The sequence below is a fragment of the Sprattus sprattus genome (genome assembly GCF_963457725.1).
Source record: "Sprattus sprattus genome assembly, chromosome: 7".
Classification (NCBI taxonomy): Eukaryota; Metazoa; Chordata; class Actinopteri; order Clupeiformes; family Clupeidae; genus Sprattus; species Sprattus sprattus.
In genome coordinates, this window is record NC_137926.1 from 23,309,141 (window position 1) to 23,325,155 (window position 16,015).

The window sequence follows — 16,015 nt, forward strand, 5'->3', positions numbered from 1 at the left end:
TGTATCTCTCTCTCTCTGTGTGTGTGTGTGTGTGTGTGTGTGTGTGTGTGTGTGTGTGTGTGTGTGTGTGTGTGTGTGTGTGTGTGTGTGTGTGTGAGAGGACTAGTTAAACACATTGGTGTTTAATTTCACATCTTTCCAGGCCATAGATGTGGATCTACATTAAACTGTAAGATTTGAGTTTCTTCCACATTTTTCTCTCTCTCTTCGCCCTTTTGACCCCTTTTACTGTAACAACCAACATTCCTCTATCTCTTTCTGTTTGTCTCTGAACATGTTGCCACAGTTTCAAGTCTTTTGTGGGAGTATGTTGTGTTTTTGAACAAATCTGTGCATACAATAAGTGTTTGTGTGAGTGTGTGAGTGTGTGTGTGTGTGTGTGTGTGTGTGTGTGTGTGTGTGTGTGTGTGTGTGTGTGTGTGTGTGTGTGTGTGTGTGTGTGTGTGTGTGTGTGTGTGTGTGTGTGTGTGTGTGTGTGTGTGTGTGTGTTTGTGTATGTGTGTGTTTATGTCTGTGAATATGTGTGTGTGTCTGTGTGTTCGGGTAAGCAGTGCTGGTTCAGCTGTTGGGGACTCTGGGGCCATCTGTAGGCCTGACACAGGGACTCCAATCTGACCTTGGCTCTAAAGCAGGGATTTAGAGACGTAACCCGACCCCTCTCTCGCCACACACACACACACACACACACACACACACACACACACACACACACACACACTTGTGTCAACAGGACACCCAAAAAAATGAATCAGATTTGATGAGTCAGCAAGATTCAGTAAGCATTCATATGTGACAACATACATGCCTGTTTCCTACATACTCATCAGCTTTCCTCATAATCATTATGGTGTGACGATGTACTGCAGCCTTTTTATATACCAAAGCATAATCCTTTTCTATACATTTGTCAGTGAAAGACTATTTGGCCATATAAACACTATATCAAAACTATTGCCTTTGGTACTATGTAGTTATTACCTAATTAATTAATATCTACAATGTACGTTTTACTAGTACACATTGTTACGAGATGTACGTGGGGTAATTCATAGGGGTAGGGAAACTGGGAAATACCTAGTATTATCTATATTTAGTATAAACAGAATATTTCGTACTTATTTTTCAGAAAATGTGCATAGACTGCAATACAGTATTTGTCCTCTAGGTGGTGCAACCTGTACGTAGACACCTTTTGTCTGCAGGCAGGGGTGTAAGCCAAAACATTTCTCTTATTTTGAACGACATCTTCTCCAATGTCTGACTATCTTTCTTTCAAGGCTAATGCATTAACCATCTGTAATATTGTAAATCACGCCAGAGTAACATCTGAGTGACATTTGCTTCTCACATATATTCACGTCAAGATGTTGGGGTACAGTCCAAGCTTAGGTCCTTTCATTTAATTGATTTCATGAAATTATTCCTTGAGGAGGCAGTCAATGTGCACATCCCAGGGGCAGGACAGAGGGAATCGAAAAACTACTGGTAAAAAAGTCTGCACACAAAGTTTTCTCCTTCATGAGGGGTTTTAGTGACGCTTAGACTTTTTTGAAATCGTTTATGAAATCATTCCTTCAGAAAGGTTCCTTAAATATCCCTATTGCATTGGATACATTTTTTTCTAAATACCATTTATAATATTTCTATATCAATTTTTTCACAACCAGTTCCTTCTCCCCACAAAACACTGAAACCATTAGCTGAGTTCACTCTCATTTTACATAATATTATAAACATGAGACCTAAAATGTAATATTTACATTGTCAACTCTTCAGGAACGGTTGAGTTTTTGCATGATCAATCTGCCTGTACTGTCTTACTGTCCTCCACCCGCAGTTCATTACATTCATATTCACTACATGCATGATCTGCATATCAGGAAACTGGCCATTTTCTTCACTGAAAATTCTATTGAACATAATAAAGATGGATGGATTTAACTTTCTCACATTATAATTTAGAAACAAAATAGTAATGATTAGTAAGAGCTTTATTTCACTGTCACTCAATCACACGCCTGCTCCAGCTTCTCCAGCTTTCCATTAAAAGCTAAGGTTGAAGGAATAATGATGAACCCATTTTCTGTGCACTGGTGCAGGCCAGGGCTCTGGGAAGTTTATGACTTGACTTCTCAGGAACCCACTCACCGTTGCAGTCCTCAGCGACACACCCCACAGTAACTACCCCCCTTTTCCCCCATGCCCCCAGATATCGGGTTCCCTGGAGTGGCAACCCAAACCAAGCTCTGGATCCTACTCGCAGCGTGACAAAGTAAATTACTCTCCCTGTCTCCCTTGCATACAGGGAAAAAGCCCACACAGAATCCCTGTGAGCAAATAAAAACCTAATAAAAAAAACAGAGAGAGCGAGAAAGGGCCCTGTCTGGATTGGGATTCATGCTTGTTGAGCATCCAATGCCACAGTCCACAGTCAGCGACATGCTCTGATTCTCCTAATGTCCAGGTAAAGCATCTTAAATCAACCTTTGATTCTGGATGGGAATCAAAGCGAGGGACAGGTGCACCTCTTGATGCTCCTCTTTGATTTTTTTCCGATCGGTGCTTGCTTTTGTCTTACGTCACCTCTGGCTTTGGTTATAGAATTCAGTTCACAGCTTCCATACTGTAACATGCTACTCTCCTCAAACAGAGTGAGAATAAAAGTAAACCTGCATCCACTCACATGGTTTTGAACTGTCAGAAATGAGAACACACGGGTGAGTTATTTTCCCTGTGCGGCATATGAGCCGCTTATACGCTAGGTAAAAAGCAGCAACCTAGCTCATACAAATGCGATGGCTGAGAAGAGAGAAGTGAAGGCTGTCATCAAAGGCCTGTGACAGTCAAAGGATGCAAATGGTTACATCACAAAAAAACGAATTTACACTAACTCTGTAGATAAGGTTACAGTTATCTGACATCATGGCTCATATTTTAAAAAGCTGTTATCTTTCATGGCCAAACTGGGTCCTGTGGAATAGACTTGAGGACTAGAACTATAGGTGTTTACGAGCCGAAAGGCATCATACAAATGTTTCTTATTCAGTTACTTACTACTTGTCTCACATTTGGTCTGTTTGCATCTGGCTACCCTACATCTCACTCAGGCATGTCACGGGTCAAAGGTCAGCCACAGCCCTTACATAACTGCCACGGTGCACCAAGCCCCCCCGTCATTGGCAGAAAACATGCCACTTATGCAATCACCCCTGTTGTTTTTGCACTCTCTCCATCTTGTGGGGAGCAGAACAGCCCTGGTCAGCCATGTTGAGCTGCCCATCAGCCTGTGCAATCCCTCTGTGGTAATGCTCTGTGGAGGCTCCCAGTGTACCCCTCGGCCTCTGGCTGAGTCCAGGCCAGGAGTCAGGGAACAATGACGGCATTGATGTGGAATGATGACCCTGTGCAGTTGGGCCCTCTCAGACCGCTGGTGGCCAAGCAGCCGTGGATTGTGGGATTGCGTTTATGTGCAGACGCTTGCATTGCTGTGTAGGGGGCTTTAGCCTTGCAGCTGTCGCCTGGCACACTCCAACCTCACAGAGACATGACAGATTTGGTCAATGCCAGTGGTCTGCTCCCTGTGTGTGTGTGTGTGTGTGTACCTGATGTGGGCTTTTTCATAACCGGGATGTGGAGATATGTATGCGTGTGTGTGTGTGTGTGTGCGTGTGTGCGTGTGTGCGTGTGCTCGTGACCCACAGCTGTGTCAGGGAGCAGGCAGGAAGAGATGCCTTCAACAGCAAAGAAGATATAAAAATGCAGAGATAAAGTTAATACTAATAATGTTACAATAGCATAACGGAAGGAAACATATACTTTAATATAGAAAACTAGGAACACAACATGTGCACAATCTTAAACAGCTCTAAAGCATGCCACACTCATCTGTATGGGGGTAAGCCTTTGGTTGAGGAGAAGAATGCATCAGATATTATAATTAAGATGGTGCTGTGATGACTTTATAGTGGTGTTTGAGTGCCTCAGGAGTTGCCTGCTTGATCCAAAGACCTCACTGGCAGAATAAGATCTGCCTTTCTTGAGTGTTTACTTCCTGCTGATTGGCCAATAATCAGTCTTGCCCATTCCATCACCCAGGGAGAGCCTAGAGGGTGTGGCAGAGAAGAGTAAAACATCTGCTTTAATATATCTTCAATATTCCGCAAATATGCACCTGACCTGCCAGATGAAATGTCAACGTGCATTTAACAACTCACCTCACATAATTCTAGCAGTGCTGTGAAATCAAGCTAACAGACTTATCTCAGGTTTGGGTTACAGAAGGGGGGGTTGGCAGGACTTTTTTTTTTGGTGGGGGGTGGGAAGGGGGTGCTTTCGGACTGGGGCAGTATCCAGGCTTCCAAGAGCCAATGATACTGAGACAGGGTAATTACAGCCACTAAAAATACCCCTGCATTTGTTTTAGTTAATGGGAAAGCTACACCCGCTGCAGAGTCCCCACGCAAAAAGGCAGATAGGGTTTCTCTGCTGACTACACCACTTGACCAAAACAACTACACCCCTGCTGCCCCCCTCCCGATACACACACGCACGCACGTACACACACCCTCACACACACACTGGGAACACATTTACACGCACTCATGGACACATTTATACACAGTGATACACAATGCTGGAAGGGTACTAGGAAAAAGTTTGGGTGACAGCAGAGCAATATAATGGCAGGAAGGCATTAGCATCCTCTTTCACTGAGTTAGGGTTTACTAGTTCTAAGTACAGTAAAACACAGGCCTATGTTAAAATGCATTTGCCTTGATCACATTTGAAGTTGTAAATACAGGGCTCTCAAGTGTCACGCATTGAGCGTGACAATCACTCATTTAGGTCTTAAGTCACGCACTCCCGCCACACATCGCATTTCTCACGCTGAAAAAAAACTCTAGTATATTTAATGTGCCGGCCATATCGCGTAAACATGACCTCGCTGTGCTGCGTTGCCCTCACCATGGAGGAATCACGCACGTCTCCCCGAATCCCGTGGAGTTCTGCCGTGAGGTGCCACTTATCAGCCAATCAAAAAAAAGGGCTACACAATAGCCAATCAGAAAAAACTTATCTTCTGTATCTGGGTAAGATTTAATCCAACAACCAAAGAAAAAAAAGCATCCTGGAATTGCGCGCGTCTGATCTCCGATTCACCTTTCGTTCACCTGAGAGGAAACCACTGGAGGTCCGAGCATCAATCTCTACAAAGAGTAAGTTGTCTCCTGTTTTAATGTAACAACAAATTCACAATAGTTTGACACAAGCAATGACAACTTGACTGCAGTTAGAGAATAGTTCCAAGATAACGAGCATCAACTTTTAATGAGTGTTTCAAACCAACAGAGTTTTGAGCTACAGCCTGCCTTTTCACCATAGCTTTGACTCCGAACTTCGGGGGAGCTCGCCAATATGTCACTCTTGCCTGTCTTCAAAACTTGAGAGCCCTGTAAATACAGATGAGCAAGTACTATTCTAATGTGTTAGGTAGTTGCATGTAGTTATTGGGAGATATCAGTAGGCTATATATGGCTTGTGGAGATTCAGAACCCTACTGGGGACTCCTCGGTCTTACATTAATGGAATGAAATGACACTCGAAATTCAACATCACTGATGAATGCTTAACAGAGTCAACAATGTCAGCTTTCTTGAAGCTATGTTGAAGTTGTGCATTAGTTACCACTGATGGCATGTGTGGCTAATTCAAAGGTTTTTAGAAAAGTTAAATCATAGTCACAGGAGCAAGTCACGCTTCTTGTTCTCACATCTAGTCCTGCTCCACAGCAGTGGGATGTTCTGAGAGGTTCTAAGAACTCCCAAATCCAGGAAATCACTAATCACTGTATAATTGACGCATCATCACAAATTCTACATGCAGGCATCCATACAGTTTAAAATGCAGTTGCGCAACACGCTGAAAGGGTACAGCGTGGTGGGCATGAATCTCGGCGGAGTGCCTGGTACAATAATAACCTTATGCACACTCTCCTCCACAGACATTCACATTCACACTCACACTCACACTCACACTCACACTCACACTCACACTCACACTCACACACACACTCTGTCTCTTACACACACAAACACACACACACACACACACACACACATTGTTGACACACACACACACACACACACACACACAGGCACAGACAGACACACACTCATACATTAAGGGTCAAAGATGAGCATGACATCGTGGCACAGAGAGCGGCCTATGCACGTGCTCTGAAGCTTACGACCTGATCTCCGGGCACATGACATCACCACGGCCAAAGATCCCGTTTCTCAGAAGCACGAGGGTTCATGGTGACATCTGTTCATTCAAACCTCTGGGCCGCCAGCCCTTCCTTGCCAGGGGGGTTTAGGTTCTTCATCCCACATCTCTCTCTCACCACCCTCCCCCCTCTCCGTCTCTCTCTCTTTCTATCTCTTTCACTCTCACTCATTTTTTTCTGAAGTGCGAGTTCTTATCTAACAGTTGTTTTATTATTTATCTTTCAGCATTAAGCCACCAGTTGCCGTGCAGCCCGCTCAGCTCCATCCAGCCCTTGTGTCGGCACCTGCAGCTGTCATTTCTGTGGTCGTAGCGGCTACTGCAGACCCTCTGCATGGCACGCTCCACCCCCCCCACCCCACACGCACACACACACGCACGCACACACACACACACACACAAATGCCTCGACATCCTGCCTCACCCAAATCCCCTTGGTTTCTATGAAGAAGCCCTAGTTCTCCAACATGTCCAGACATGTCCAGACATGTTTTCGGTGGACAAAATAGCTACATTAGTAAGGGCCTAAAGGTTTGCCATATTTCTCACTATTTATGTGCTGCATCACACCATGTATTATACTGATGCTCAGTTTCTTCAAACACTGTTCAACATATGGTGTTGCTGTTGACCCAAGAGTTTGATTCAGGACAACTGTGGGTGAGATGGTTCTAGGCGTTTGTTTGGAACACTTGTTGATTTATGTTATGATATTAATCAGTAGAATTAAGCATTTTAAATGAATTTACAGTGGAAGATCTCCTTCTTGATTTTAACATATTTTAAGCTATTAATATTAGTTTACTCAAATTGTGTAAACCTGACTCTTGACCAAAATCGAATTAGTAATATCCAAGATCTAATATTCAGATAATTTGGTTCACAATATGTTGAGCCCAGATATGCTACATGACATGCTAAGTGTATCATAGCATCACATTGTTTTCATGAAACAAGCGCAACTTTCCTAAACACTGTATACCTATGTGTGATGAACGGCACACTCCTGCCCCATATAAGCGACCGCTAGCGCACACAAGCACACATGGTGTGCACACACAGGCACACACAAAGCTACAAACATACAACTGATTACACAAACTTCAAGTTAAAACCCATTTATTTAGGTGGACACGGTTGGTGCACCAACTGTGGGTCACTTAGAAAAGATAACTGGATTACCAACTTGTTGAACAGTTTGTGGCTGTAGGTAAGGGAGTATGTAATTCCAAAAATGATTACACCCGTTGTGTAAAATATGCAACTGTCATCACATTTGATTACAGCCTGTTGTAACAGCAAGTAACGAACTAGTCAGTTGGCCAGCAACTAGATAGCTAACAAGCTAGCTAGACCTAGAGTTTAGCGTGATGTGCTCTGAGTGCAAAAACAGATGCAGACAATCAAATAAATGATGTCTTCTTATAAGTGCTATTCAGTACACCACACACCACAGCAAATTACAAATGCATACATTAAACTGAATTAAGTACTCACTTCCGGTTTTGATACCGATCCAGGCGGAAATACGGATCCCTTACCTACAGTGGCCTCAGATAGATGGTCAGTCCGACTCAAGGAAGTGCCCGCTGGAATCAAGGAACATTTATTTTGGTTCCCTCTTCATGACCCTTCTGAATCCTGGTTATGGCTGAAGGGACACTAGAAATGGTGTCTTTTTACATACTGGGATAATGTGTTTATTTCTCACATAGTTATTTCTTTGTTTTAGCACACTGAGAAATATCATGTTTATGTTTCAAGGTCTTTCTCGTCGTCTGTGTATTGTTTGATTTTTGTGTCTACCTTCTCTTTCTTTAGAAATGGTGCTGGCCACCTCGTATATGTTCATTGTTCTGTCTAGTTTGGTTAGTATTGTCTTGTTATGTACTGCTGATGGTTGTCCTCTGTTGAATAAGAGTATTTTTAGAGATATAAAATGCTGAATGTTGTCCTCTACTAATTTAGAGGCTTGCCAGTTTTTTGTATTTTGACTGCTGAATATTGTCCTCTACCTACTTAGTGGCGTAGCAGTTTATATTCCTCAAAACTGTTGATTATTTTCCTCTGCTGATTAGAGGCTCAGCAGTTCCCCTTGATATTTTTGAAAAAGGTTAATTTATTTTTGACCCCTCACTCTGTCTCTGAGCTTTTTGGGCTAAACCCACATTTTTGACGGCAACCCGAGGCTCGGTCCGTCACAACCTGCCAAAGGCCATGCACATGCTTGCCTGCCTATCACAAAGCAGCATGGAGAACCCCAGCAGCATGATAGTAGCAGTGAGATAACAACCTATGTGAACCCCAAACCACAACACCAAACAACATCAATCTGCTCTCTGCATGTGCGGGCACTCATAAAGGAGGCTGTGTGTCAGCCGGAGTGCTGCCACTCGCCGCCTCAATGAAATCCCCAGTAAACCCCCCCATTACTGTAGCGATGGGGCCCCCCGTAACCCCCGTAACTCCCAGCTGGTTTTCCACTCCCGAGGAGATGCGTGTTTTGAAATGGAACCCAGAGAGATGTGTGAGGGGCCCAACACTTGTTCCTGCCCAGATGTGGTGGCATCAACAGGTTTCGTTTTTACATGCACCATGAGGATAGGGTAAGGTTTCTATACTGACTCATCCAGGGTCAAAAACTGTTCTTTAATTGCGATTTTACTGAGGCCTTTAAAAGTTGTTTGATGAAGGAGATGCTGTTTGAGTGGAGAATTACCCTGGAATAAAGCTCAATCAAGGGGCAGAACGAAGAGAGTATTCGATGTACCCAGTAAGCTCAATAATTGCAATTTAACTTCCATTTTAAAGAAACCTTATAGAAAGTATCACCTAAAACCTAGAGTGATTTGAGACAGTTGGTCAGTGACTCGCTGTTGTGGCATTCAGCAGTAGCACAGCAGAGTTGAATGCAGAAACCACAGAACACATGGCATCGATTGGCTGGTTTAATACTGATGGCCAGCTGACCTTTGCATTTCCCTTGAGAGCTCAGTTGAGAAGGAAATTCTTTTGACCTTACTCAAAGAAAGAAAAATTATCTGAATCACCATGGCAAAAGCAATGCCATGGTTTCATTGTCAAAATACTTCTTGACTGTGTTGTCTCAGTGGATGTTCAAACCAGATTTCTTGAATGAATGACCCCATGTGTGATGAAGAAGCTATTCAATAACCTTAAGAATCTAAAGATGGGGTTAAATGACTCATATATATATATATTCATATGTTATAATTTAAAGGAAGCCAGACAACTAAAGATGATTAAAAAAGGGTAATGTAAAAGTAATGTACACAGATGTGGTTGTCTGAAATGTTCTTGAAATGGGCAACACAACAAGGAAGTCGGTTGTCGATTCCTTGTCGCGAGCTGGTGCCTGGTACCGTCGGTTCCTGGTCCTGAGTTGCCTTCTATGCATATTCCTGTTATTGTTTTTGATCCCGAGCCTGATTTTTTTTTTGATTCTGAGCCTGTCACTATCCTTCTGCAGCTAAAGTGATAGAGCAAGAACCTGACATCAATATCATGGGTGTAATACCTATACTAATGAAAATGTATATCTTAATTGTAAGTTGCTTTGGTGAAAAGATCAGGAGATGTGAAGGAGGCCTACATAATGCAGCACTAACTGTATGACCTTCATTACAAATAATATATATGTAGGCTGATTTGATTTGTATAATATGATACGCAAGTCCTGATACTTATGTGAGACAACCAATGAGAAATAAGTTGCTGAAGCAGGTGTTAAATTGTAAATACCCTGTCAGTTCATTTTATAAAGTGGCATGATACAATGTCATATCATGCTATATGATGTGTGGCATGATTTTACATCAACAACGTTAGAGCTCCACTACTACACTCTTATGTTGAAATATTTCATGCCTAAACACTGTGATTACAAATATTGATCTCTATTACTTATTCTAACTCTTACTTAAATGTCTTCACAGTTCAAGGACAATGAAGCCTGTTTAAAAGCTCAACACCACTGATGCCAGCACAGGAGAAAAACTCTTGGAGAGTCACTGCATGACATGTGAATGCGTGACGGTCAAGGGTAACTTGGACCCGTGCCTCTTTGGCACCAGTCAAACGCATGCTTTTGGCCAGCGGTCCAGCATCAACTATGAAAAGCAACCGCCAAAAGACTCCGTTGGCAGGATTTACGGAATGCACAGATTGTGAGGATCGAACAGCGAATACAGGCACTGCACAAGGGCCTCTCAGTGCCTTGCAAATCCCCCTGTGCCTCGAGGGTCGGATTTCAGGGAAGATTTTCAGGAGGTTTAACTTCTTCCTGTGGAAATCAATAGATTCTCGGTGGCAGAGAGATTCAAGCTCAAGGTCTGACACGATGTCCGTGCATTGCCTGCTGCCACTGCTGAAAGGCCTGAGCTTTAAAGTTAGAGCCAAACTTTGACCACTCCCACTTTTAAGGCCCTTTATTAAGTGCCCTTTACTGCCCACTCCAGCGAGGCAATCTCACCAATTAGTGATTGAGTTGTGGTGCTATCTCAACCTGGATTGATTCATAGTATTCAAGGCCTGCTTAATTGGCCACTGCAAACTAGCAAACTCACAAAGATTGTTGTAAGACATTCTTACAAAAAAGATAGATGCCACAAATCCATTTTACAACATCATGCAAACCTTACTGCAACTCTTGTATGAAATGTGCTATATAAATAAAGTCTTCCTTACTTTTAAGAAGTAACCTCTAGGTTACAATAGTTCGTTAGTAAGAACACACACACACACACACACACACACACACACACACACACACTTCTTAGACACACTGCATGGCAGTGATCCTTCCAAAGCAATGGCTTTAGTGTAATTTGCACCGCAGCTGTTGGCCCCTGAAAGAATTGAGAAATTGTCCCGCACATGTTCAGCTGCAAGAGCAAATGCCGTTTCGCAAATGAAAAAACAAGATGTCCAGAAAATACGACCCACACGGCCCTGTGCAGAGGGGGAGATCACGAGCAGTTAATGGGGGTATTTCATCTACAGTGGTTTTGGGTGGTTCTGGCTATTGTTACGGCTGAACGTGTGGCAGTCCTGCATGCGTTTCTGTATGGAGGCTTAGAGCCTGGCCCTGGTAGTGAGAGGTGAGAGGAGGTAGCCTTTTAAGATGCCCCCCCTCCACACACACACATGAACACACACATAAACACACACACACACACACACACACACCTTCCACATCAAAGACCATGTGTGACTGCTCTGATTAATCGTGGGCCACAGTGCTCATCGCTGCAGGTGTTGCAGACTGTGCCAAGGACCAGTGCCAGTGCTGTTGCCTTGCCTGCTCTTAAATCATGCATCATGACCTCAGTGCAAAAAGGAACCTTTTAGCACCACAGAGGGTGTTGCTTCACGCAGAGCCAAGCCAAGCCATAGTGTGTAAAATGCTTGGCAGACCATTCTGAGATAAGGAAGATTAAATTAGGGATGCACGCAGTGGAGAAGTATTCTTCAATAGCATTCAAGGGTGCTTAGGAGCGAGAACGGCTTGACAAAATTCCAGAGTAATCCTTGCTTGAGTGGCATTGAAAAGGAAAAACGATCGCCCATGTACATACTCCTTAAACAGTGGCATAGTGGTTAGAAACGATGTCATCACAAAAACACTATTGGACAAAATGTGAACGCACAAAGAAACACTAAAAATGGCTGGCCAGTCTGTTAACTCTGCCATTAATGACTTTCTCCAGTACATTCACCTATTGGCTATGAACGTTAAATGCCACACGCCAAACGAAAACTGTTTAGCCTACTTGTTGAAGTGAATATGTAATAAGGCAAATAAGTATCACTTTGTTTGATGTATGGCTCTTTCTGTCTGACTATCAAGTTGTGTCTCCATGTAGCAAGCAGAGCAAAGACATACTTCAAGGGAGAGAGCTCAGGGGCTAAGTCTGTGGCCTGGATCGATTTGCTGGCTGTAGCGTGGCCCTAATCAAGGGGTTTAGCCGCTTGGCATGAGGAGAGAGGCAGAAAGACACAGGATTCCTTACCGTGACAATCCGGGCTCTCTGAAATTTTATGGCTTGACAAAGGGCATGGAGAGCAGTGTGATAGCACTGAGAGCTGTGCCAGGCTGGAGTGCCGGATCGCACGCTCCACGATCCAAATCCATGACTGGTCGGACAGCGTGACGGGACCTGAGAGGAACAACACGTCCTCAAAACCACTACTCATCTCGTCGTCAAAAAGAATACAAGGCTCGGCCGGCATCCTTCAATGAAGGGTGATTAGAGATCATAAAAGGGATGGAAAACAAAAGGCTATGAAAACATTTCTGTAGTTTGCTGCTCGGTTCAAAGAATTGAGAGAGAGATAATGTAGGTTTGCGACGTTCAAAACGTGCTTTTTTTTTTACAAGTGTTACGGTGCTATAGTGGAAGCATTCACAAAATACGTCCACAGACAAGGGGAAACATTAAGCTTAAATTAACTTGTATACTGGTGTAAGTCAAAATGAGGACCTTTATAATGTGCTTTTGTTCAATAATATACATCTATGGAGGCAATGACAACATTGACTACAGCCTGTACATATTTAAAGTGGGACATTTCTGGTGATTGTCCTGCATAGAGACATAAGAGGAAGACTGTAGTGTAAGCTAGGTTGTCTGCTGGTGATGAGACCACACGCCAGGGAAGGCATTTCTGCACGCGTGCTGCACATGGCTACGGCCTCCAAGGGCTTTATCAGTGTGCTGGGCACAAATTCCAGAGAAAGGCAGAACAATACCGTGCCCACAGTCAACTCCCACAGGAACACACACGCACAGACACTGACGCACAGACAGGGAGACACACACACACACACACACTCAGAGACTGATGCACAGCAGGGAAACACACACACACGCACACACACACACACACACACACTGCCAGGCACACAGTCAAAGACAGACAGAGAAACACACACACACACACACACACACACACACATACACATTAGATAGTTATGTTAGTGGAAAGCACTAAAAAACAGCAAAAATAAAAATTATAATTTAAAACACTACAGCCAATTAACCATCATCATGAATAGGCCCATACTTGCCCATTTTGGCGCATTTTGACTACTGTAGAAATAAGCTTGCAAACGTATGTCACCAAAACCCACACTTTCTCCCGTCGTTTCTCCTTAGTGAAATGCAAGTTTCTTTGTTACAGTATAGTTGAATAACCTTGTTTTATCAGTTATGGTAAGAAGGATTACAAATTACAGAAGCAGGTGTGAAATGTAAAAAGTTTCCACAGCTGAGTGTGAAGTTCTGGAATTCTCCATATCGAACTTGAAAATAAGGCGATGTAAACAAATAATTCCATGATGAGGGCGTAGACCGTACCAATACAGCCTAAACACACGTGGCCAGGCTCATGTGATCTTCCAGGGAGTAAGCTATCATTCACCTCCGGCCTTTTGTTCGTGACATGCCTGCCATTCGAGTAGCATTTTATTTTCACTTCAAAGACAAAGACATTTGTCAGGAGCACTGTTTAGATGTCAGCACTTTCAACATATCTTTGCACTTACTACAGGTTCCATGAACTAAAAGTATATTAAGTAACAAGATATATCTAGTCAGGGGTTTTGCAGATATATAAGTTTTTCTGCTTTAATGATGAAGTGCTCAGAATGCATCCCATATTACATTATATGCATAAATACAGACAATATACGCATAACTCATTGCCAAACTATTCATCATTGTTCAGAAAATAAAAAAGTCTTAGGGAAGATATCAGGAATGCTTTGAAGTATTATAAAAATGCCTGTCCCATCTTGGGGTAAGGTTGCTGTTCTTGTCATGTCGGTGAGCCCTCTAGTGGTCATCAGTGAGAAAGGCATGCCCCAATTACTCCACTGACAGCCATGTCTACCCGAAAACATTCTAGAATAGTAACCTACCTTATTTAGTTTCCAAACAGGCATCTTATCAATCTGATATTGTAATATGAAAAGAAATGCTTGACCAATTAAATCATGATATTCTCTTGGCTAGACCCGTGCAAGGTGACACTTCTTGGTGCCAAACCATAACACTGTGGATCTCCATCTCATCCTGGCCAGCCTGCCTGCTCGTTAGATCCTTGCTTCGGTTTGTCCTCTGCCATCTTATCCCAAGAAGACGATGCAGCGCTGGAAAGGTCACATACCCATCTCTGTGTGGCCGGGCCTCTGTTACGCTCGCGACAGAAATAGTCTCGTAAAGTCATCCATCAAACAAGTGGGCCAAAGGCCACTAAGAGAGACTGCCATTTAACCCAATACATCCTTATACACTGGAACTACATTGATTCGAAATATAGCCACTTTGGAACTATTTGGATGGATTTGGGCCATAGCCATAGAGATATGTAGAAAGGGATACTGCCCTGGTGTTCTTGGGTGGCGAAGATCAGTTTACTTCATATCTGTTTGTTGACAGCAGCTTCTGTGGTTATAGCGTTTGTCATGTCCGCTGGTCAACTTGCAGCTCGAGTAATTTATGACATGAGCAAAGAACGAACTATAATTCTCTGTGATGCAACACAAGTGCGTCAACAGCCACATATGCAAAACAACATGTCACAGGTGCACATCTGTTTTTAAGTTCCTGATGAAGGGAGCCCCCTTTTTTAGAAAATAAATACATATTTAATAAGTAAACCTATGAATTTATCCGTGTGGTCAAGCTGAAGGTGTGATGTGGAATAACGTGTCAGTCAGGGCAGAAAAGATTGAGATTTTTCTCTATGCTGGGGTGAGAAACTCTCACAAATTTAATATACCTAATCCCCCCCTAAGTCTGGGACATGAAAGGGAAAGGCTGTTGCTTTTCTTTGAGCTTAGGCCTCACAGCCCTCTGGGATCCTCTGAGACACCTCTACATTTCCTCCCCTTGGAGTAGACAGAGAGAGAGAGAGAGGGTAGAGAGACGAAAACAACCGCCAGTCAGCCCCCTGAAACGGATCACAAAGGCCCCCAAATGAAAACCAAACACAACGCCCGGCTTCCCATTCATATTCCATTCATAAGAAATAACAAACCTATTAGCCACCGCGATCGACCGTAAATATCAAACAATTGCGGGCCCCAGATGGCCAGGATTAACTGTCTTAAAGTCATTACGGTCACATCCTTTCCCTAATCTTCCAATTCCCTCTAGCAGGACCATTGTAATACCAGAGGGGATCACTTTTCCCTATTAAACTCTACTGTTTGCCAATGGCTTTATTGATGCTTTTGTTTCGGGGTGCCAAAACAAATGCTCCACGCTGGCAGATAAAAGCGTGAATGTTATTCGTTTGATTGAATACAGAAAGACTCAAGTGCTCGTGGAAATACGTTGAACAAAGTTATGTGGTTTAAAAACTTTTATTCACTTTTTTTCTCCTCCACAAACCATTCTCTTCTCCTTAACCATTCATATCTATCACTATTTCTCTCTCTCTCTCTCTGCCCTGTCTCTGTCTCTCTCACTCCTTCATTCCCATTAGCTTTGAAGTCATAACATTGTGCTCCGCTTCGTCCGGTGTGAAGGGCGTAACCTGAGACCCAGCCTAGCTTAGGCTTTTCCTGCTGGAGTTTTGATATCAATTAGATTGGAGGGCACCTGATGCCAACTGACTCTCTCTCACACACACACATGCACACAAACACACACACACGCACATGCACACACAAACACCTGCACACACACAAACACATCTGCAC